General features: G+C 33.9%; 1 protein-coding gene across 7 annotated transcripts in view; it reads right to left on the bottom strand.

The window, feature by feature from the left end:
* The window catches only part of LOC123543190 (uncharacterized), a 56,173-nt gene that overhangs the window by 22,214 nt on the left and 8,947 nt on the right, over positions 1-25,012 (bottom strand). For 2 of the 7 annotated variants that reach the window (XM_053531096.1, XM_045329283.2), the window contains exon 2: positions 22,315-22,403. The gene's annotated coding sequence lies outside the window, so the exon portion shown is untranslated. Of the gene's footprint in view, positions 1-7,788; positions 7,928-13,517; positions 13,675-14,505; positions 14,646-14,678; positions 14,697-22,314; positions 22,720-25,012 lie in introns of those variants that run through there. The other 5 variants (XM_053531095.1, XM_045329292.2, XM_045329290.2 and 2 more) reach the window with 5 other exon arrangements.

The raw sequence follows: 25,012 nt of genomic DNA, 5'->3' as shown, positions 1-25,012 counted from the left end.
TCCCCAGACCCATTTGAGTTTATCAAATAAAATCTGACCAATTTTCATGAAGATCCATGAAATATGTCTCTAGTTTTTCTATATTTGACTATTGACTAGTTCGAAGGTACGTGACCTTTGAATTTACCTAGATATCATCAAGGTGAACATTCTCATATTTTCATGAAGATTCATGAAAAATATGGCCTCTAGAGGTCACAAGTTTCTATTTTATACTATGGCTAGTTTTTGACCGCACATGACCCATTCGAAACTGACCTAGATACATCAAGGAACTTCAGATCAATTTCATGAAGATCCATGAAAATATGGCCTCTAAGAGTCAAAGATTTAATATTTAGACCTACTACCTAGTTTTGACTACATTGACTCAGTTTCAACTTGACCTAATATCATCAATGAACATTCAGACCAACTTTCATACAGATCCCTAAAAGTATGGCCTCTAGATGGGTCACAAAGGTGTTTTTAATTATTTGACCTACTGACCTAGTTTTTTATGCACGGACACAGTTTCAAACTTGACTAGATATCATCAAAGTGAACATTCTGACCAATTTTATGGAGATCCATTCACAAGTTATGGCCTCTGAAGGTCACAAGGTTTTTCATATTTTAGACCTACTGACCTAGTTTTTGACGCACATGACCCTGTTTCGAACTTGACCTAATATCATCAAGACGAACATCAGACCAATTTTCATACAGATCAATGAAAATAGGCCTTTAAGAGGTCACAAGTTTTTTCTATTATTTGACCTACTGACCTAGTTTTTGACGGCACTGACCACTTTCGAACTTGACCTAGATATCATCAAGATGAACTATAGATTAACTTTCATACAGATCCCATGAAAAATATGCTCTAGAGAGCTCACAAGGTTTTTCTATTATTGACCTACTGACTTAGTTTTTGATGGCACGTGACCACTTTCGAACTTGACCTAGATATCATCAAGGTGAACGTTCTGACCAAATTTCATGAAGATGTCATGAAATATATGGCCTCTAGAAGGTCACAAGGTTTTTCTATTTTAACCTACTGACTAGTTTTTGAAGGCACGTGACCCAGTTTCGAACTTGACCTAGATATCATCAAGATGAACTTCAGACCAACTTTCATACAGATCCAGAAAAATATGGACTTTAGAGAGGTCACAAGTTTTTCTATTATTTGACCTACTGACCTAGTTTTTGAAGGCACGTGACCGAGTTTCGACTTGACCTAATATCTCAAAGAACACTCGATAACGTTCATACAGATCCATGAAAAATATGGCCTTTAGAGAGGTCACAAGGTTTTTCTATTTTTAGACCTACTGACCTAGTTTTTGATGGCACGTGACCCAGTTTTGAACTTGACCTAGATATCATCAAGATGAACATTCAGACCAACTTTCATAAAGATCCCATGAAAAATGTGACCTCTAGAGTGGTCACAAGGTTTTTCTACTTTTAGACCTACTGACCTAGTTTTTGACCGCACGTGACCCAGTTTCGAATTTGACCTAGATATCATTAAGATGAACATTCTGATTAACTTTCATGAAGATCCCATGAAAAATGTGACCTCTAGAGTGGTCACAAGGTTTTTCTATTTTTAGACCTACTGACCTAGTTTTTGACCGCACGTGACCCAGTTTCGAACTTGACCTAGATATCATCAAGATGAACATTCTGACCAATTTTCATAAAGATCCCATGAAAAATGTGACCTCTAGAGTGGTCACAAGCAAAAGTTTACGGACGGACGGACGGACGCACGCACGGACTGACGGACAGACGACGGACGACGGACACCGCGCGATCACAAAAGCTCACCTTGTCACTTTGTGACAGGTGAGCTAAAAAGACAGATCAATATGTCCAACCTGTATTTTCCTCAATAAATGACACCCCATCCATAATACCAAACCATCGCTCCAGAAATCATCCTAATTTCTTCCAACAAAGACCCGCATATTATGGCACATTCCAAACAATTCATTATCTCTCTCATGTCACGAGATCTCTCGAGAATTGAATTTCTCGTGCATAATGTAACATCGCCATACTCGAGGAGGCAACGGTTTAACAACCTCTGATGGATGAGAAACCTTTCCATCCGGATACTGACAGAAATGGCACGGAGTTTATACAGTCTAACAGTTACTTGCCAAGCACTGACATGCACGTGACATTCAAGAAAATGAATATAGACAATGGAGCGTCAATTGAAAATTCCCCGAAACAGAAAATAACTTATAGTGTAATTTTGAAACATGTAACCTTTCGATCATTTTCATGTACTTGAAGATTTTTTGTTCAGTTCATTAAACCATTGTAAGACAGGGCCATTTTCGAACACGTTTATCTTATCTTTAAAAATGAATGTATATTAATGCAAAATAGAAATAAACTACAGAAATCTTCAAGGAAGTCAGACTATTACATCATAAATCTGTAAATCTGCAGACAGAAAAAAAAACAGCTTCCGATCCAGTCAAGAATTATAAGACAATTTCCTCGTGCGCAAATTGTCTGAAAATAGTTACGTTCGGATCCCTTCGGATATTGTCGTCTGCATCAGAGGATTGGTGAAAATCTCTTCCAGATTTCAAATTAACTTTTACCATAAACAGAATTGTAAATGGATTATCTCTTTGAGAAGGTCTTACCCTTTTAAGAATTTCCCCTAAAAGAAAATGTCACTCGCCGTCATTATCTGAACGCTTATACAGTACGTCTCTACAGTTCAATAGAATCTAATTCTCCTATTAGATAATTTGCATAATACAAGATCTCGGAAAATCCCGCGAGAATCAGTGAGAGCTTAGAGGGAAGATAGTTACATGATGTACCGTGTGACAGAAAAACTTATTACTCATTTAAATAGGAAAATGGCTGACGATCTTCACATTGAAAATAATCATATTCCTACTCGCAAAATAGTTCCCTTCTCACATATTTATTTCTTTTTTCTTTTTTTTCTTTTTGGTATACATCTATGCTGATTTTTTATACAGACATAAAGCAAACGGGGAAAATAAAGTAATAATTCTTATACAATTGAAAAATATTACATGCATTTCTCAGGCTAAAAATAAGATAAATCATATTGTCGCACATGCGCACATGTTACTTTTAAAGAACTGTCAGTTAAACTTTTTGATGAACTATCTGATATCAAAATTATTTTCAAACAATAACTAGTAAAAGTGCACTTCAAAGGAATCTAACATATTTCCTTTATGAGAATGAACTGAAAAAAAATGTATGAAAATGATTTCAAACCACATTTTCAATTTATTGCTTATGAATAATTATGTTGATATACCATTAGAAAGAAACAAGACCTTTATTTATCTGAAAACCAATCAATTTGCCGATTTTATTAATCAGTTTGCATAATGGGAAATCGGATGTACTCTGTTATAACGCACAAAGTCATTTATTTAAAAAATAATGACAAAAAAATAAACCTCGTTCAGTCAGTTGAAAACTTTAATGGCAATATAATTTTACTTTTATTAAATGATAAAATCAAAATGATATATCATTTAATATTCGTATACATTCGCGGTTTTATCATATTCATAAACAGAAAATCGCACAGGAAATATACAACAGAAGCACTCTAATGAACTCTGGGTGAGTAAAACAAGTGTGTGGCAGTTACTTCCGGTGCAGGGTAAACTTCCGATTGAATATCTAAAGGACACTACCTTAACACCCAGTTTTAGAAATAACAGTAAACTTGTCTACACGTGCTATATCACGTGCACGTGTTCGTTATTCACGGGCAACGCCAAAGCGACGTGCACGAGCTGAACACTGATGATCAAAATTAGACTAGCTCCTAGACTATGATATTATCTTTTTTACATTTTTATGATTAAATGTAGTGAACTGAGCATAACTATATTCTATGTCCTATCATATGATAATTTCAACATCATTCCTCTGCGAAAATCTCTAAAATAGACTGGCTTTTGTCTCTATGAAATTAAATATATTATTATCAGTCTAGTGGCTAGTCTAGATCAAAATCTAATCAAATATCAACAAAAACGTGACGACCAATAATAACAGGGGAAAAATCATCTAAAACTGATCTGTCTGTTTTCAACACCAAATATATATATATATAATATAAAATCCAACCCAAAGGAGATTAACTACCAGAAAGACTGGTAAATCACAGACCCAACATCGCTAGACAGATGGACGAGGTGTTATCAACGGGGTTATTACAGTCTGTCACGAAATACAGAAAATATGATGACGAGAATCAATGGATGTGTTCATAAATAATTTACAATAGATATACTAGCTGCAGACAACATTATTAAAGTCTCTTTATTTATAGGAAAACCAAAGAATATAATTTACCACAGTTCGAAAGGTGATACAGTTTCCTATCAGTAACGTATACCGTTGACTGTATTGTAAAAACAAATTCTTGTAGTAATTGTCTTGGACCGAAAATGCATTCCTTTTGACATTCGTTCTGATAAACACATGTGACATACCCATTCTCATATATTTGCCGTTTATTTAAGATCTGATGGACCAATTCGCTTAATTTATGACTGTGCCGTGCTTCAATAAAATGTGTAATGCTGCGCAATGTTATTGGAGTCATCAGACGGAACGCACGCAATAAAATAAACAGATAATTTTGACTTAAAATTGCATTAAACCCCAACTGAAAATGAATTGAGGCAAACTTAATGAAGGCAGTCTGATGGTATCGCGCTTTGGGAAAATATAATCGCATTTAATAGTATAAATTCAAATAAAAAAGGCTCCATTGCCAACAAAATCTTATTCTCTAACTTTTCCAGATCCAATTAAATACATTGTTTCCGAGAACAACAGAGAGTCTCATCGGAAATATATGATTCCGCTAATATCATTTTTGTTTATTCATCTTATTCAATTAGCAAGACTGTCTCAATATTTATTTCCAAATGGCCCTCAGTCGATATCGTATTGTCTATTTAATATACATTCTCTCGGCTAACTGCCGGCGAAAATTCCATCTTTTGACATTCAAAAAGACCCGGTTTCTATTCACTAGAGATATTGCTTTGCCCTGATCGATAACTAATCACAATAATAGCGCGTGCGTACATTCACAGCATTAGGAACAAAACATGCTTTCTGTACCTAGTGTTACTGGCTGGTTTTCATCTTTCATGACAGATTTTTGCGAAAGATTTCATACTCCGTTAATAAATTTGAAGTATCATATGAATTTACATAATTCGGTCTTGTCATGTTTAAAATTGTAGAAACTGCTTATGTTCCTCTTTCTATCCGACATTTAAAATACATATGTAAGTGCGAAAAAAATGTGTATTTTAGGAGAAAATTGGGATATTAAAATTGTTAAATGTTTTGTCTTCCGTCAATTCATTGCAAAAAACAACCGAAAGAATGCGACCTGATAAGTTGTTAAACTGCGCACAAATATTTTTTTTAATTTTTACTATGTTTTGAAAATACTGGACTCTTGGGTTTAATGTCAAACTGACACAACTATAGGTCACATGGCGCCTTACCAGCCGTTTTCGTGGTGGTGATGGAAGACTCCAGGCGTCCTTCCGGGCATTATTTCACCACGGCCGGGACCCAACCTTCCGTAAGTAAGCCGGATAGTTCCTCACATGTAGAATTCTACGCCCCAAGAAAAACCAGAACTGACGTCCAAGAAATCCCCGTTCGTATTCAGTATAAATGTGTACGTATTTTAGTTTATTTATAGTGTGACCGACTGGTAATACATACGGGCATCATCCATCTTCTCCTACACACAAACACACAAACACATACTCTCAAATGACTGTCAGTAATTCTAGTTGGAGTGCAGTGCATGCAGCCGGGTTAACTACCTATATTGTTATGCAAATCAGGGATCGCCCTCAGAACCATTTTAAAACTACGGAACAATTTTATTTTATCGCGGATTACGTGAACCGAACAATAGAACAAGTGTATGTAATCTCTGCAAATTTTCTTAGCTAAAGTGACATTAATGAATTCCAATTCTGGTAAATCAAGAAAACCTATTAGTCCAAAATTCAATAACAAATTACGTGTAAGTTAATTAAACATTGCACGCGGATGCCTGGGTACGTTCGATGCATTTTTAAGTTAATTAGGATTTCGGAAAGTGCTAATAAAACTATGATTGTTTCTAGAAATTGAAAACTTCTTAAGATGTCTTATATTTTACCGTTAATGGTTTACGGTTCAAGCGAATAAATTTTACTTTTTGGTACAGAACAAAACACATGCATGCAGCATGCCAAAAATGAAACTGTGATTTTTTTCTGTTTATAAAATCATGGAACTTTTGTGATCAGACAGTACATTGTCATAGTAAAAATTTGCGATGAGACATATCACAGTGCTACTGGAATTTTACACATCCACAATGGATATTTCATTTAATAGTTTATGTTAAAGACCATTTTTCTTGCCTCATCATAATTGAACAACAACAGTATAATGTACATAGTTAGGCTGAATATTGATGCATGGCCTCATATACCAACAGCACGAGTATTAAAAGATCGCTGAAATTTGATATCTGTTGGAAAATAATGCTAATAGAAAGCTGTGGCTCTTGTCAAACTTCCAGCAGGATATACTGAGAACATGGATTTAGTTTATACTATTTTGTTTTAGCTCGATTGTGATGAAAACTTCAAGCTTATTGGAACCACTCTCGAGTCCGCTTCCTGGAAAAACCAGTACGGCTGTTATATGAGAAGTCATAGACGTGACCCCAGTGGGGCTCGAACCCACGATCCCTGGACTGAACGGCCGACACCTTATCCACTTGACCACCGCTCCCATTTATACATGGATTTAAAGCATCCAGTCTTAAAAATATACAAATCTGGAACTAAATCAAGATGTCATATGTTACTACCCTTTACTAGACAACAGACGTTCCCACTAGGAAGATAAAACACATAATTACGACAATAAAGAATTCTTCTGCAAAACAAAATTCCAATACTGGCAAAATTAGCTTCTTCCTGGCAGTGGAAACCCTACACCATACAGCGGCGAGGTCTATAATTTACAGTCTGATTCATCCGAAACCTGAACCACTGCTGGGTAATGAAAAAGTCTCTACCGTACGGTTCTATGCAAAAACTGATTAATAATCTACGAGTATATGAAATGCCCATCTAAGATATAACCGCCATCGCCGACACGGCGAAATGATGTCTGACAGAACATTTATATAAATATATAGATACAACTTAAAAACTCAAAAGGCATCAGTGGTTGAAGAACTACCTTTCCTAGAAAAAATGAGATTACTGCGAAAGCGAAACTCAGAATTAACCGAACTTAACAGAAGATCCTTTAGAAGCTCATAACGCCACCAAGTAGAATAATATCAGACACAATACCATTCATGAAAGGAAATTAAATGTGTAACACCTTGCAAGCACCTCCCCGTCCCCACACCCATTTACATCCCTACCCCGTCCCCACACCCATTTACATCCCTACCCCGCCCCCACACATTTACATCCCTACCCCGCCCCCCCACACATTTACATCCCTACCCCGTCCCCACACCCATTTACATCCCTACCCCGGCACCAGGAGTCCAAGAACGATGCTAGATTTATCAATCACAACTTTTTTTTTTTTTACGATCGCAACACGGTACCTAACACCGAGCGTAAATCAAAAATTTAATCAATAAAGTTCACATTTAGTAATTCATCAAATTTAAGTTTGCATGTATATCTAGTAAAAATAGTTGAAAAATATTACCTGTTTGAATTTTAATAAAATCGCAGTATCCGTAAACCTTTTTCACATGAATAGCATCTTTCATAAGGAGAGAAAAAAATACACTTTCCCGCTGTTAAAGGTATGTAGGTCTCATGTAATAAACCTGCGCTAATTCAACAAAAACATATTAAAATCATCCTCCCTGAACCTTTTAAGATGAATGCATGACATGAACTTGGTTTTTGTGTAGCGAAGCTGAACCAAGTTGTCATTTACTTTAATTAATCATTCCATCAGAAACGATCACAAGATTTCCGGTAAAGATCGGAGTTGTTCGACAATTTCTGTGAAATAAATTTCATTAGATGCGCTCACTACAAGATAAAAGAAAAGTCAACCATGGTCATAATCTCTTACCTTAGTATTCGTTGCCATTAACATCTACAAACATAAAGTTATTATAAACATAACGAATAATGTACGATTTTTCTTCGGATTTTTCCGACAGTTTCCGTGACATTTCTTTTGTCTTACTAATTGCACTTCAAAGTGTCTAATTAACTGTTCATAGCTGTCGTTCATCGCTTAATTTATTCATTAACTAAACATCGGCTATCTATTTTATTCCACTGTTGTCATACAGCCAGAGGCGACGTGAAAATCAAATTTACATGTCATACAAACACCGGCCTCGGCACTCAGACTCATAAATGGTTTAAGTCTTGACCCAATATAAAACGATTCTGATTTTTAATTCAGCATAAATTTTAGATTCGATGAAAAAAAAACAACGATCTAGATGACAGCGAGCCTGACACTATTTCAGCAACAATTAACTAATAATGACCAATAAATTGAATAAGAATATATGAATTTTAATAGTTTCAAAAGATAACAATTGGAAAACAAAACTACATGGGCTAAATGACAAGTGTAAAGTCGGATAAGAGAATTTATTAATTATATTTAAAAAGTAGACCAGCTACTATAGACTAATGAAAAAAAAAATGTCAGAAAAAGTCAGTACCTTTTTGTTATTTTTCTTGAATTTATGTAGAATGTCTATTTCAGACATTTTCTCAGATAACTGACTGTAATATGACCAGTCTATGATATTGGGTCTAGAATATAGACTGGCTATATCCACAATTTTTAAAAATTAAAATTAAAAAAAAATGATATAATTATCATAGTCATGGAGCTAGTTTTATTACAAAACGGAAGACAGCAAAGATACAATCTATAATTCATTTCACATATACAGCATATACTTTAAAATCAGGACAAAGATACTTAATCTATTTCACTTCCATACCAAGGCGTATATTCACATAACCAGCTAACCAAGCGAATAATTTATTCATTAAACTTTGTCATATAAGGTCACAAATGCGACAGTTCAAAAAGCTGTGTGTAATTATATATCATTTAATATTGTCGTCCCTTCTTTAGAAGTGATGAACAAATCTTGGGGTTCATATTCCTGATTTAAATATAAATCGTCTTAAGTAAAGAAGACAAACCCATTAGCAAGTACGACTACTGGTGTCACGTGACTGGCAATATCTTGGCATTAGCATCTCTTTCGTGACATTTGTTTTTACACAGAAGGCATCAAACTCAATTTTGAATTTAAGCAGAGCGGGTTAAAAGTGCAAAAAAGAAAAGCAATTGTATTTTAACTCCCAGTACAACATCCTTAGAGTGTTTTGGAAGAGGCGCAGTAAATGAATAATAAATGAAACACAGTCTAAGACTGAAAGTACAAAAAGTAGTCCGTCCTTATCACGACATTTTTGGTATTCATACGCTTTAAGGTAACTTTATTACGCATTTTATCTTTGGAGACTAAAATCTCGTGGAGTCAATTCATATAATCCAATGGCGTTACGCTAATGGCAATAAAATAATAATTCGTGCGTCAGAAATGATGTCAGTCTTGAGAGAGATTCAAACATACTGCTATAATGTCTAGTAAAGCCATCTTCTGCAGCACACATATTATACATTCTTCTCTTTTGTCTGCAAATAATTTGCTGGCTCAAACATTTTTTTACAAGATCAGTCCGGAAAATTATAGCAAAGCAACCACTTTTATCATTAAACGCAAAAATTCCGTCTTTATTACCATTTTTGTTCTCGTCTGCACGACTACTACTGACGTATGTACTCTACTTTTATCAATATTGTTATTTCAGCAAAGGCTTTGTTTCATATTTCAAGGACCGCCTCCAGATTAATTAAAACGTTCTTATTCGAAATCAAAGCTTTTTCCGCCTTTTCTAAATCGATCTAGTTCTATATACCGAGTAAATTGCTATTCAAATAGTTTCCAATCATCTTGTAATGGCGGATATCTCCAGTCAAAACACTGCGAAACGGGAGAAACCCTAAGGAGAAAATTAGCCGTAATGGTCGATAAAATAGTACAAAACCCCCGTAATGATCCAAAAGGACAATATAAAGGAACCCAAAGAATCGATTTAAAATCAGGTGGAGACGACAGTGTGAATACTGATTAGAAATTTTGCGTAATACTTGTAAAAATGCAGTTGGCAATCACGAATGTTATTGTTCGTTATATTGATTAAATTTCCTTTTATGGAAGGGTCACAGAGAGTTTAGTTACAGACTAGGAAAGGTCAGTCCAGTATTGTGGCGTGACCATCAAGAAACTAATTACAGACTGGACAATGGAGCAGTAATAACATAGAAAATAAACCGTCATTATAGAAACGTTAAATCCATTTAAGGCTCAGGTGCAAAACAATAGACGTATCATAAAAAGCGAAAATGGACAATAACCGATTTTAGAAAATAAATGAAAAGGAAAAAGAAATAATTGATTTAATATAAAGTCCGCGTTAAGTGACAGCTTGTTTGATTCTGGGCACCTGAGTTCTCATTAAAAACAACAAATGCGACTGTAGTTCAATAAATTCATGTTTGTAACATATTTCTGTAATGAAAGGAAACATAGATACAGTCAAACCTAAGCACGAAAATCACGTGTGAACACAGACCACCTCAGAACAGACACCACCGTCATGATCAGAAATAACAACTGAAAAGAGAAATACTGTGAACAGATGTCATCTGTGAACAGTGACAACTTGTTAACACAAGCCACCTGTGAACAGAGACCATCTTTGAACAAACTCAGTGAAAAGAAATCAACTGTGAACATAGACCCCTGTGAACAGAGATAACCTTTGAAAAAAGACCATCTGTAAATAGAGACTACCTTACTCTTACGATGACTCGGGTCATCGATTAATTTCATTTAATCATAACGTATAATAAAATCACATCTTTCTCATCGCCGCAAAAAAAAAAAAAAAAAAAAAAAAAAAAAAAAACACTGCACTGTCATATTATACCTATTTGCATAACTTATAGTCCCATTATCAGACCAAATGTCTCCGATTAAACCTCAGAAATGTTGATGTAAAAAGTCTAAATAAATCCCTTAACCTAGGAGATGTAGACTGGCGCCGGTTTCTTCCCTCTTAAGACTTAATAAAACAGTAAAACATGTAGATTTATTACAATGACCAGTCTGTGTGTATAATAAAGCACTTGAGAAATCATTGATATAAATTCATAAAATTGATTTATCTAGTAGTAAATTCACAGCAGATCAATATAAAAATTGATAACACAATACTCACTGGTAAACACTACCGTTTGCAAACATTCATATAAAAAACATCTACTTCATAACTGGTTTGCGACATTTTCTAGTATTTCAGAGACTTATTTTCCCATAAGGAACTATATCGCTACTTAAAAAAGCAAAAACAAACGAACTTTCAATATAAGAAAACTACAGTTCGTTAAATACAACCCGCTGAATTTACTACTTTTCGCTTCTTTCAATTTCTTTCGATAGAATGCAAAGTGGTGCATAGGGTAAAAGTAAACACGTTGCTGTTGAGAAAATGTACATCGATATCTGGACTACTTGTGAGTAGACCAGCGGAGGCTTACATTTGATTTGGTAGTGATCACTGATCAGCCTAATGGACCCGTAATGAATTTCGTTTATTTCCGTGCGATTACGTATTTTCCGTATAGAACTTCGGCATTTTCCGTCTGGTTGCTCATACAAGCTTCACCAGCTGACGGAAAATTCCGAAGTAGTATCGAGATATTACGTAATGTCACGTAAATTGCCGATTGGTATTACGGACTAGGAAAGGTCAGTCCAGTATTGTGGCGTGACCATCAAGAAACTAATTACAGACTGGACAATGGAGCAGTAATAACATAGAAAATAAACCGTCATTATAGAAACGTTAAATCCATTTAAGGCTCAGGTGCAAAACAATAGACGTATCATAAAAAGCGAAAATGGACAATAACCGATTTTAGAAAATAAATGAAAAGGAAAAAGAAATAATTGATTTAATATAAAGTCCGCGTTAAGTGACAGCTTGTTTGATTCTGGGCACCTGAGTTCTCATTAAAAACAATAAATGCGACTGTAGTTCAATAAATTCATGTTTGTAACATATTTCTGTAATGAAAGGAAACATAGATACAGTCAAACCTAAGCACGGAAATCATGTGTGAACACAGACCACCTCAGAACAGACACCACCGTCATGATCAGAAATAACAACTGAAAAGAGAAATACTGTGAACAGATGTCATCTGTGAACAGTGACAACTTGTTAACACAAGCCACCTGTGAACAGAGACCATCTTTGAACAAACTCAGTGAAAAGAAATCAACTGTGAACATAGACCCCTGTGGACAGAGATAACCTTTGAAAAAAGACCATCTGTAAATAGAGACTACCTTACTCTTACGATGACTCGGGTCATACCACATTTTACATATTTACAGAGTGAATAAATACACTTTTCAAATGGAGACATGGTTATAAAAATGTGTGACATTATATGTACTAATTGAAGAGTTCCGATGAAACATTTGACAGCTGTAAAGACATGATAATAGTAAAAATAAAACCTGCAAAATATTACCCCATGGTCCTTCACTTACTGATTTAAATTACAAGTATACTGCCATGCGGATTACAAGTATACTGCCATGCGGATTACAAGTATACTGCTATGCGGATTACAAGTATACTGCTATGCGGATTACAAGTATTATACTGCTATGCGGATTACAAGTATACTGCTATGCGGATTACAAGTATACTGCTATGCGGATTACAAGTATTACAAGTATACTGCTATGCGGATTACAAGTATACTGCTATGCGGATTACAAGTATACTGCTATGCGGATTTCAAATTTTCTCTATTTTTGTAAAATAAACTAGATCTATATAATTATCATGTTAAACATATCTAAAACTATCCTTTGTTTTTCAGAACTATATTAAAGTACACACGCATGCTATATTTTATATTATCTTAAATGTAATAAAAACCAAAAGTAGTTTTCAGTGAATATTGCATTTTATTCCGCATCAGGAAACAATTCGTGACTATACTCAGTGAGGCAATAAAACGGAAATCAAAGAAACTATGCAGGTTTTTGTCAAATATTCATACACGCAAGAACACATACCTGTGGAATAACATATCTCGCATAAATTAAATTATTTCTATCGGGAAAAAATATATACGATAAAATTCGCCTTGATTTGCAATAATAAAATTTGGCAAAAATGTAGAATAAACATACCAAACGTTACAACTTACTTAACACAGAGAGGGAAAGTAGGTCCTAAATTAATTGAAATCCATTCTATTACTGAACGCTTTATAACAAAATCTAAAAGTCTTACCTCTACGTTCCAGATCATCCAATCTTACAAAAAAATCTCTGGACATTTATATTCATTTAAAACTAGTTTACCAGCCCCGACTGATAAAAACAGATAGTATTCCATTTTCTAGTGTAAATACATTTATGCAGCGAGCAAACATTCATTATATATAAATCACAGAAAAAATCATTTTAGGTAAACACAACCGCGTCTTTGAAGAGGATTCTATTCAACTGTACAAATACCTCAAAGTCGGGCCGACATTCAATTTAAAAAGAATCAATTTCAATCTAGAAATCATAAAGTATGTGTCTATACATTAGACCTTATCTCAATGATTTATATACATCGGCATTAAAATATTCAGAGAAGAAAGCACACATAAAAATATATGAATGAACTCGGCGCATAAATAAACAAAAACACATAAAGAAGATAAAGAAGATAAAGTGTCACTAAATTAATATACGAATAATGGCTACAATGGGGGTGGAGAGTTTTAAGAAAGACAACTCAAAATCACAAAATACAATGCCGAAATACTGGCAAAGGAATACACTTGTTGAACGAGTGAATGTGAAATCGATGTAAGAAAAGAAAAAAAAAACACACGAAGGAGAGAAAGGGAACAGACGTAATATAACAAATGACATTTTTTTGAAATTATCATTCGTCCACAACGTTAAAATGAATGATTTTTACATACTTAAATAGATCGTATTAGCTAAACATAACAAAAAAATTAATGTTCTTTTCTGATTACTGTATGAAGGTGACTTATATGCCCATTGTCACTTTCTTCCATACTTACAAGTATTTTCTTACTTACTTTTTTTTTTCTACTTATTTACTTAGTAATATCAACTAACTTAGTAACTTGCTTAATTTCTTACTCGGCTTGTATTCATCAATGTTCACATATTTTTCCCCTCTTAAAACCCCTTGGTCAGAATTAAAATATATAAAAAAAACAACCTTGTAAAACGCTGAAAAAATATCTACTTACAATTGAGTTGCTTAACATTTCCTTGTAGATATAAAATCCCGCGTTACAAACTTGTTAATTTAGCCAGTCTAATGAAATTAGTGCATAGTAAACCTCACATAAATTGACATTTTATGACACCAACGGGTAATAAAGAAACAATAGCGTGTCCAGTTACTGAAAATAAAACTGACCAATCTTTCTATTGCCTAGTCGCCATTCATTTGATGGTTTTATACCCACATTGAACGTCATGTCATTGAAAATAGCGAATTCTTTTCACAAGTCGCTTATGTAAATAAAATATTGCTTGTATCAATAGGAAATCGCTTATATCAATAATAACACAATGCGATTAGTGGCGAAGAAGGGACGAACTATGTTTGTACTTGGGATTTAATAATATTTCAACATTACATGTGAAAATAGTTCGTACCAACACTTGTTGGACGTCAGGTGAATGACGAAGCGGTATCAACATGCTTGAAATAACTTGAAAATGATTTATAATATAGCCAGTAAGTAGGGGTACACTTTTGTGGGCAAAGTGTACCAAGTCTATGACCTTGACATTGATATGTATCGCGTTCGCAATAATGTTAATCCTGTGCGACGTAAAAGAAAACTGTTGTGTAAGACGCGTAATTCATGGCGTTACGTCTATGTGACGCGCTGTTTTGTTTCATGTTATGACGTCACGGCAATTCGTTCAATATGACAACAGCTCTCTCAACTAAAGAAAGGCACATAGACTGTTACACATATGGCTTTCTGGCAAGAAACTTGACCCTTTAGTTATTAACCTTAATTTGGAAGCCCGACAAGAATGAAGCCTCGTGATTGGTCAATTTCGACTTTCGTGCTTGTAAGTAACAAATTCAAAAATTAAGTTTGTCATTTTATTCGTCATCATGAGGTTGCTCAAAACCATGCTAGATGCTAGTATGGGAGAATACAATTTTGAGACAGGTTTCTAAACTCAGTTTGGCACCATTTTGTCTTGGTCGAAGACTGAGAAAGTATTAAGACCAAAAGTGATGCAGTCTTGCCATTGGTTAACTTCTTGGGTGTGTTCAGAGGCAATCAATCAGATTCTTAAATCCTGATTAGTTTCAGAACCAGTCCCGAAAAAGAGAAATTGGCATACATGTTTACTTTTGTTTAGATAGACCCTAAACTGTCTTTTTATACTCAGAGATTTAGGAAGTCTGAACCGCAGCGGTTAGCAGGTTGAACTACATTTCCAGCGATTCCTGAGGTTCGAGTTCCAGCAGCAACTAATATTCCGGAAATACTAAAGTGCAGGGTGATTACCTGAATGGCCACTGTATGTCTAGACTAGACGGATCCCCTGTGAACTTCGAAAAAGGGAAGCCATTTTGATTGCAACAATTAAAGGAAATTATGACCTAAACCGGCAGATGGTGAGCTTAAAATGACCCAGTCGCGGACACGACTGGAAACAATGCGAACTTTGCAAAAGGGAAGCAACTTGGATAAGAACCATCATTGGACGGGGTATCACATTACAGCTTAAACCGGCAGATGGGGAGCTTAAAATGACACCAGTCCTAGACACGACTAGAAATAAGTTGGTGCATCCATTCTAGGCGGACGCTTTAGTTGAGTAACCATGTTAAATTAGAAACCTTTGACATCTTAACCTTCATGCTTTATGTCAAAATGAGACATAAGATGACTTAAAAGTAAAGGAAATATTATTCTTGCTAACAATCACTTTGTACGCCGGCTTTCCTGTTGCACATATTGCAGTTTTAGACGTAACGAAAGCTTTTTCCGCGCCTGCTGGCAGCTTTCCCTATTTTGATAAATAATCCAAGCGTGTATAACTCGCACAGGTAGTCAAAGAACATATTATTTACCCTCAAATGACCAATGTAAATATATAATCTAACTGTAATGGACGTGTTTGAAGCACCTAAGTGTTATAAGTAAATACAGGTAATCCTCTTAAATGTTAAGTTGTTTGTGGGTCAATTTTATAAACGGCTTTAGTAGATAGCTAAGAGATAAAACATGACAGATAATTACAGATTTTATATCCTTTTGAATATGCTAAATGGATTTAGATTTTTTGTCAGTAGCATTTCCTTCGTTAAGATCTCAGTTTTGTTTCTTAACATACGTTAACAAGCGGGTAAATGCTGGTTCACACAATGCTTGTACAAAAGCCCGTGACTTTTCGCTTTACACACGTGTCAGTGTCACACCATCGTTTAAAAAGATGAGGAACATGGAGAAGATGCGGGGTGCTAAATTGATTTAGTGTTTTTTTTATTTAAGAAAACCGTCTGATTGAGATCAGAAACATTGAGATCAAGTGTCGTGGTAGCCTAAAACAATGTGTAGCCCCGTATTTTATGTTTTCCGACTTTCAAACTTAACAGCTAACCCCTTCTCACTCCACGTTTATTTAAACACACGTCGCAGCTTCATATTCAATATTAACACATTTGTGCAGTAATAACTTAAGCCTATACCCTGCTAAATTTCTAAGATGGACTGGTCTACCATTTAATTTGGGCAGTTCCATTTATTATTTGAAGGGGTGTTCATTGTAAAATTACTGACTGAATAGCGAACAGTGCAAGACCATGATAAGATTGCACGGATGTACAGGCTGATCTTGGTCTGCACTGGTCGATCCGGGCAGGCTGATCTTCGTCTGCACTGGTCGATCCGGGCAGGCTGATCTTGGTCTGCACTGGTCGATCCGGGCAGGCTGATCTTGGTCTGCACTGGTCGATCCGGGCAGGCTGATCTTGGTCTGCACTGGTCGCCAAGGCAACATCACTTGCCGCCAGTAGGCTAAAGGTTAATGAAAACAAAAACTTGCGTTCACGTCGTTGTATTTAAAGTTCTTTTTTTTTTGCATTGTACATTCTTGAAAAAAAAAACAACAACATGGGCATTTTATATTTTAATTATTTCTGTCGTAAATAATCCTGAATCATCCATTTATACTCATGATATATTATCTCAATAAATAATCTATGTTACTTAAAGAAATGAACTAACATTGTGTAATTGTATTATAAAAGGTAATTTAATACGATTATTACACAGGGGCCGTATAATGTAAGCTGCGCCGTGATATAACTCCGTATAATATCACCGGTTGTTACACAGTTCATTAATAAGGGATAATCGGTAATTTTGTAGGAAGATAAAAGAAAAATTGCATAAAATTGGCAATATAACTGCATATGACACATGTCAAAATATAATAGTTATGGGAAAAATCGCCTGGCACGCGTTTTCAACCAGAGAAGATAAGACAGAAATTTCATTACTGCATATATAATTTATGTGATATATATTTTATAAAAGCACTGTTTCACATAAATGTAGATGTGCTCAAAGCACTATAAGAAGGGAATATCTAGATGAACCCACGATAGAAGTTTTGCATAGATATAACGATAACATGTTATTTTTACACAAACTAATCTACAAGTGGGGGAAGAATTTGATCGATTGACACGAAGCGTAATAAAAAATTATATTTTAACGCTCTTGTAAATTTAATGTTTACACCGGTTAAGATAAAACACGTTAAATTATAATCCCAAAATGTTAAATTTAGTCATAACTTTATCATTAAATTCTGATCTATCTATCACAAAGGTATAAAATAATGTCACGATCGTACCTGATAATATGGTTAATGAAACAAAATCAAACGTCATAAAATAGTTCTATTTGTAGAAAGGTTCTTTAAAGGTATAGTATGCCAAACTTTTATATTTGAATATATGAATAATTAACGCATAATTATTATGTATGAAATAATAAAATAAACATGTTTGTGAGTATGAACGGTATTGTTCAAGGTTTAATAACTACATACTAATAAGTGTGCAAGTAAAAACTGTATGAATATGTATGGCCGCTGAAAATCTGGAAGTTCGTTTGGAACAAATGAGTGTTACAATAATATGGGGATGTTATTGTGATTGAAGCATACACAGTTACGTTATATATTAAGCAAAGTTTAAGATGTCTGATGATGATTTCTACATTAAAATCAATATCCAAAGATGAAATAGTTTCGTAAAAAGTGAGCATAGTACATCTTTAATAAGAAATATCTAAAACTCATCTGTGATCAATTGTAAGGAATTCTGGCAATAGTATGAGCAGATTTTTCAATGATTATTTATATATCTGTAAAGTTTTGACTCTTGACTGCCTCCGAAATCATATTTAGACTTAATGAAACTAAGGACGTATGCTGAAGTTTTGGATAAAAAATTCCCAATCACAGAATCGTTCAAACTTTGTATCTGCCCTTTAATATGCAAATTTAAAGAAAAATCCAGTTTTAAGGGCAGATAACTCCTACACAAGCACTGTGACTTATGATTGCTTTTCATTTTTCTGTTTCTTGCATGAAACTGTGTTCATGTACAAAGTTTGAACAAATCCTATTATAGGGAAATATTTTCCCAGCTTCTTATACAAGAAACTGCAGCAAGGGTCATCATTTCCTATTTACACTGAAGGGTAAACGCAAAGTTGTCTTTTTTTTTAAAATTCAGTTTATATTTCCTGATCCAAACACCCAAAAATTATTATAAACAAACATTTCAACATAGTGTACTACTTGTCTAATTACCAACTATGAAAAAAAGAGAAAATAAGTACGATGTATAGCTTGGTTAGATAGCGAAATATTTTACCCTTTATTCAGCTTTTTACTCTAGTTACCTTTAATTTCATTTAATCATAACGTATTATAAAATCCCATCTTTCTCATCGCCGCAAAAACCTCTGCACTGTCATATTATACCTATTTGCATAACTTATAGTCCCATTATCAGACCAAATGTCTCCGATTAAACCTCAGAAATTTTGATGTAAAAAGTCTAAATAAATCCCTTAACCTAGGAGATGTAGACTGGCGCCGGTTTCTTCCCTCTTAAGACTTAATAAAACAGTAAAACATGTAGATTTATTGCAATGACCAGTCTGTGTGTATAATAAAGCACTTGAGAAATCATTGATATAAATTCATAAAATTGATTTATCTAGTAGTAAATTCGCAGCAGATCAATATAAAAATTGATAACACAATACTCACTGGTAAACACTACCGTTTGCAAACATTCATATAAAAACCATCTACTTCATAACTGGTTTGCGACATTTTCTAGTATTTCAGATTTCAGAGACTTATATTCCCAAAAGGAACTTTAACGCTACTTAAAAAAGCAAAAAAAAAACAAAAAAAACAAAAAAAAACAAGAACTTTCAATATAAGAAAACTACAGTTCGTTAAATACAACCCGCTGAATTTACTACTTTTCGCTTCTTTCAATTTCTTTCGATAGAATGCAAAGTGGTGCATAGGGTAAAAGTAAACACGTTGCTGTTGAGAAAATGTACATCGATATCTGGACTACTTGTGAGTAGACCAGCGGAGGCTTACATTTGATTTGGTAGTGATCACTGATCAGCCTAATGGACCCGTAATGAATTTCGTTTATTTCCGTGCGATTACGTATTTTCCGTATAGAACTTCGGCATTTTCCGTCTGGTTGCTCATACAAGCTTCACCAGCTGACGGAAAATTCCGAAGTAGTATCGGGATATTACGTAATGTCACGTAAATTGCCGATTGGTATTACGGGTCCATGAACTTGAGGTAGCGGACCCCGTAATGACAATCGGCAATTTCCGTTGGTTTACGTATTTTCCGTATGTGATTTCGGCATTCTCCGGTAGTTATAAAAAGTAATTTCTGCGGTAGCCGAAGGATGCCGAATCAAGTACGGAGGATACGTAATCATACGGAAATAGCCGAATGCTATTACCGGTCCATAACCCAAACCGGAAGTCTATAAGCTTATGCCTTTTCCTTTAACATTTTTACACGCTATTTAAAATTTTATCAAGCTTTCTGTTTGCGCTGGCTGGGTTTAGGCATAGCAAGCAACGACGGTATCATAATCATTGCCGGAAAATGTGACTACACCTTAACAATATGCCATTTATACACGAAAAATACATTCACGCAAATTGCCGGCGTATTTGCAGGATAAGTTTTAGAGTCACAGACTAACTTTTACCTTGATCGATCGGCGGTAAAAGGCCTGTGGGGAGTCTGACAACCGTTTTCATGTTTCCTAATTTGGAATCGAATCATTTCAAGTTATTTAAATAAACTATGGATTTTCCTGTGACGAAGTGGTTATATTAAAACCAACTTTTCATTCGAGCATTGTCACGCGGCGCTCTTAATTCAAGAGACGCTTAGCTCATTGATAAAACCTCTTCATGAACCGCTAAGTACATTGACAAATACTTAATACCGCTGCGAAATGTTGATAACTTGAGGTGAAAAGATGATTTTAGTGTTGAAAGGTTTTACTAATCATGGTGGGACCAACACAGAGGCTTAAAGAGATCAGAGGACTTGAGATGATACTGGTTTAATCCGATTTGTATAGTGTCAAAGGTTACACCATGACACTAGTTTTGAGGAAAGGGTGTCTAGAAAGCAGAGTCAACGGAAGAATTTCACAAAAAAAATGTTGTTTTTTTTTGTAACTGATGTTTAACTGAACAAAAACTATAGAAGGCCGCTATGTCATGCTAATTTCTAAAGCTTAAATTTCAAATCCAGAATACTTAAATGCTAAATGAAATATGTCAAAAACTTAATACTAAATGTCAAGTATTAAGTGCTTATTGTAGAAAGACAAATATACTTAATGCCAGGTGCTAATTATCAAATTATTATGTTGTTTTTTTTGTGTGCATGTCTAGCTTAGACTAGCTGTTATATAAGAATGGAATGTTTTCTTTCAGTCTGAAGCCAACTTTTGCCAGTGACTTGTTGGCTAAAATTTTTATAAAAAATGTTCACAAGTACCGAAGGTCACTGATTATTTACAGGATGCATTCACACATTTTTTAGTACTAAGTGGGATTTTGAGCGTTTTTTTTTTTTCAAATAAGCACTAAGGCGTAAAAAAATGTTTGTATCCGGTATCCCGAACAACCCTAAACTTTTGGCTCGACCCTAAATGTTTTTATGGCCTTGGAGAATAATGTTTACAACTTTTTAACAAAAAGTTGCAAAACTGGCCCCGTGTTCACAAAACATTTTCAGTCTCAGCTGAGTTTGATAATGAAACTTTATTTGTCATTTATATCTTAATGGCCTGATGAAAACTAAATTTTAAGTTAATAACTATTTTCAAGTGACTATCCAGTAATGATGGTCAGTCTCAGTTGGAATTTAACCATTAAGTTTTAGTAAAATTGATATTAAAATTTCAAACTCAAACTCAGCTGAGACCGAAAAATGTTTTGTGAACACGGGGCCTGCTCTTTAATGCTTTAAAGATGGTCAGTGATGTTAGAAACCAACTTACTGATGCTCTAAAGGCATAACCCCCTTATTTGCATTCATTTTTTTTGACACAAAAATAATTACCGATAAGTCTCACTTAATAAAAAAAATATTTAAAAAAAAAGAAAAAAGTCCGACCTACCTTCCCTAATTTTTTGAGCATGTTACCGAAAACAAAGATTTTTTGTACGCCTTAGAAGCCATATACCATTCATCTTTCATACAATTTCGCAACAAGTGTTCTGTTTTCGATATGTAACAATAGGCACTTAGGATTTAGAATAAAATATAAAATCTTCAGCATTAAAATTTTGGCAAAAGCATGGTGCATCGACCTTTGATAATTATCTCCCTTCATCTGAGAGCCTGTGCCCTTTCCTTAAATCATTGCCCCACCCCACCCCTTAAAAAATAACAAAAACAAAAGAAAACATAACAAAAATACTTACAATTGAGAAAAATATCCTGATATCCTTTCAGTAAGTTAATATCTTATTCAATTCTCTAAAATCTCACTGCAATACTGTCTGAGAAGATCCTGAAAAAAAGTATTTATGAAAGTGTACATATTTCGGTTACGTCTAAAATCTAGATAAAGGTGCGAATAACACTTTCTTCGTTTTATTCTTAACATTTCACAAGGTGATTGAAATTGTTTAGAGTATCACCTATGGTTTTATATTCCATTTCTAAGTGTGAAATACTAATGTAAATGTCGAATATGGAAAACCCTTTCTACGTCATAATCATTGCATTTGACTTTTAAATAGAATGCTATCAAAATAACATCTTTTATCTTGTGACACTGTACAACCTTGATTAGATTAAAACAAATAACTGGCTAATTATGTATGTTCAAATATTGAATTAATTATGTGATGTAACAATAAACAAAAACATCAAATAGATACTTAAAGCTTTTATGTTCTAGTAAATCTGAGTATATATCAAAGTTATATGCGGAAAAATAGTTTTAAACACTCCGTATATAACTTAAGGTAAGTAATCACATTTATAATTTCTCTATGTACTATTAGCGATTTATGTAAGGAATAAAGAAAAAAACATCACATATATAGTTAGTCACATTTTCTATACAAAATCTTGCATTTACATTCATGATACAGTGATAAGTGCTTGTTATTACTTTGTTGTAGTAGGAGTGATATTCAAATTATTGATTATCTCTCTTTAAAGTTTCAGCAAAATGCTCATTTCATGTGACATTACGCATGTTCTTTGTATTACACTGACTGGTGACTTATAGGCCCATTGGGTCGGGTGTGTTTAATTGTTAAATATTGTATGTTATTATGCTCACACAGGTCATGTTAATAAACAAATTTCTTATCTTATCATCTTATCTTATCTTACCTTACCTTACTCCCATTTTATATATCTGAGAAATTTATTTCAAATTAACTGGTCCGTGAGGTTTTACATACATGTAAAAATATATAAACCGTTAATGTGAGAGTGTTCAAAAAGTCGAGTATTTCTTCAACTTTTCAATACAATTTCTAATTTTACATTTGCGATGTGATATTTCAACGAACTGCATGTAGTTTCAGAACTCATTTATTTTCAATATATCTTGGTTGCTCAGCCTGCTAAGGAAGATAATAATAAATTTCTCAAACTTGCATTTTTAATGAATTTCGGCCAAATATAAAAACTGTCAAAGCCAATCTTTGACAAATATGATATAGTAGTTCTTATATTTATACATTTCCCTGGGCTAAGAATATTTCTAAAATTTATACAAATGCTAAAGTAATTCTATCTTGCTTGAACACACGTGATAAGTAAACCAAATTGAAAAAAAAAAAAAAAAAAAAAAAAAAAAACATTCAGTGAGCAATATGTGTAGATGTAGGCTGATCACACACTCGTTACATTTGCCAATCATAGTCTATTCTCTTTCTTAAATTACTTTCCTTCTTAGTTATAAAAATGATAGTTTCCTCTAATATTTGAATTACCTCCCTTTATAGTTATAACAATTATAGTCTGTTCTTTTATTTGAATTACTTCCCTTTAAATAAAGTTATAACGATAATTTCTTCTTATATTTGAATTACTTTCCTTTATAGTTATAACGATCATTTCTTCTTATATTTGAATTACTTCCCTTTATAGTTATAACGATCATTTCTTCTTATATTTGAATTACTTCCCTTTATAGCTGTAACAATCATAGTTTCTGCTTTTATTTTAATTACTTCCCTTTTATAGTTATAACACTCATAGTCTATTCTTTTATTTCAAATACACCCCCCCCCCCCCACTCCCCGTTATAGTTAAAACAAGGAGAAGACTTTACAGAATGAAAGTTCATTGATTAAAATTGAAAATTTAATCAATTAAGCTTACCATCAAACAATAAGCTAGTTTAGTGTAAGTGATTAGATATTACATTTTTGAACAACTCCATTTCTTAGCCAAAATCTGATTATCCATCTTTGAATGGGCAGAGGCGAATGAACAAATGTCATGTATTTTTTTTTGTCAAAATATTTTCATGATTATAATGAAAACTATGATAGAATTTTCTCTTGTATTCTTTCCTAGATAAGGTTCTTAAATTACAAAATGAATTACACGGAAATGAATTAATCTATGATAGGAATTGCTTGAAATCTTGTTTTACATGTTTTGTTTGATATGGTTGTCATTTTGATATTATTTACAATGCAATTTATATACAAATACTAGATATCAAAGGGATACCGACTAAATCACGGAATTGTAGACTAGATGATGTGGTTTATCTCTTTGTAATGAAATACATCACATTTATGTAATTCAAGTCATTTCAATTCACTTAAAAAACAAATATAACATAATATGTTGAACAAGAATGTTTCTTTTGTAGTTGTAAATCATTCACTGTCATGTAAAAGCTTTGAACATATTTTAAACAACAATAATGGTATTAGGCCCAGGTTTCTTCCTTTTAGAGTTCCTGTACATATTTTGCGTTTGTTTTACCAGAAATCGGCCAGTAAAGAAAATGAGTAAATGCTAGTACTGGAGTTTTTTTTTTCAAAATGTCTCTTTTCCCTTGACTGGCTGCGACTGCTCAATACAGGTTGGACTGTACATGTGATAATACAGTAGAATCTGTATTAAGTAGACAGTCAATGA

This window comes from Mercenaria mercenaria, chromosome 19 (assembly GCF_021730395.1).
Source record: "Mercenaria mercenaria strain notata chromosome 19, MADL_Memer_1, whole genome shotgun sequence".
NCBI classification, from domain to species: domain Eukaryota; kingdom Metazoa; phylum Mollusca; class Bivalvia; order Venerida; family Veneridae; genus Mercenaria; species Mercenaria mercenaria.
The sequence above is the reverse complement of the archived record's forward strand: the minus strand, read 5'-3'. Positions and strand labels throughout refer to the sequence as shown.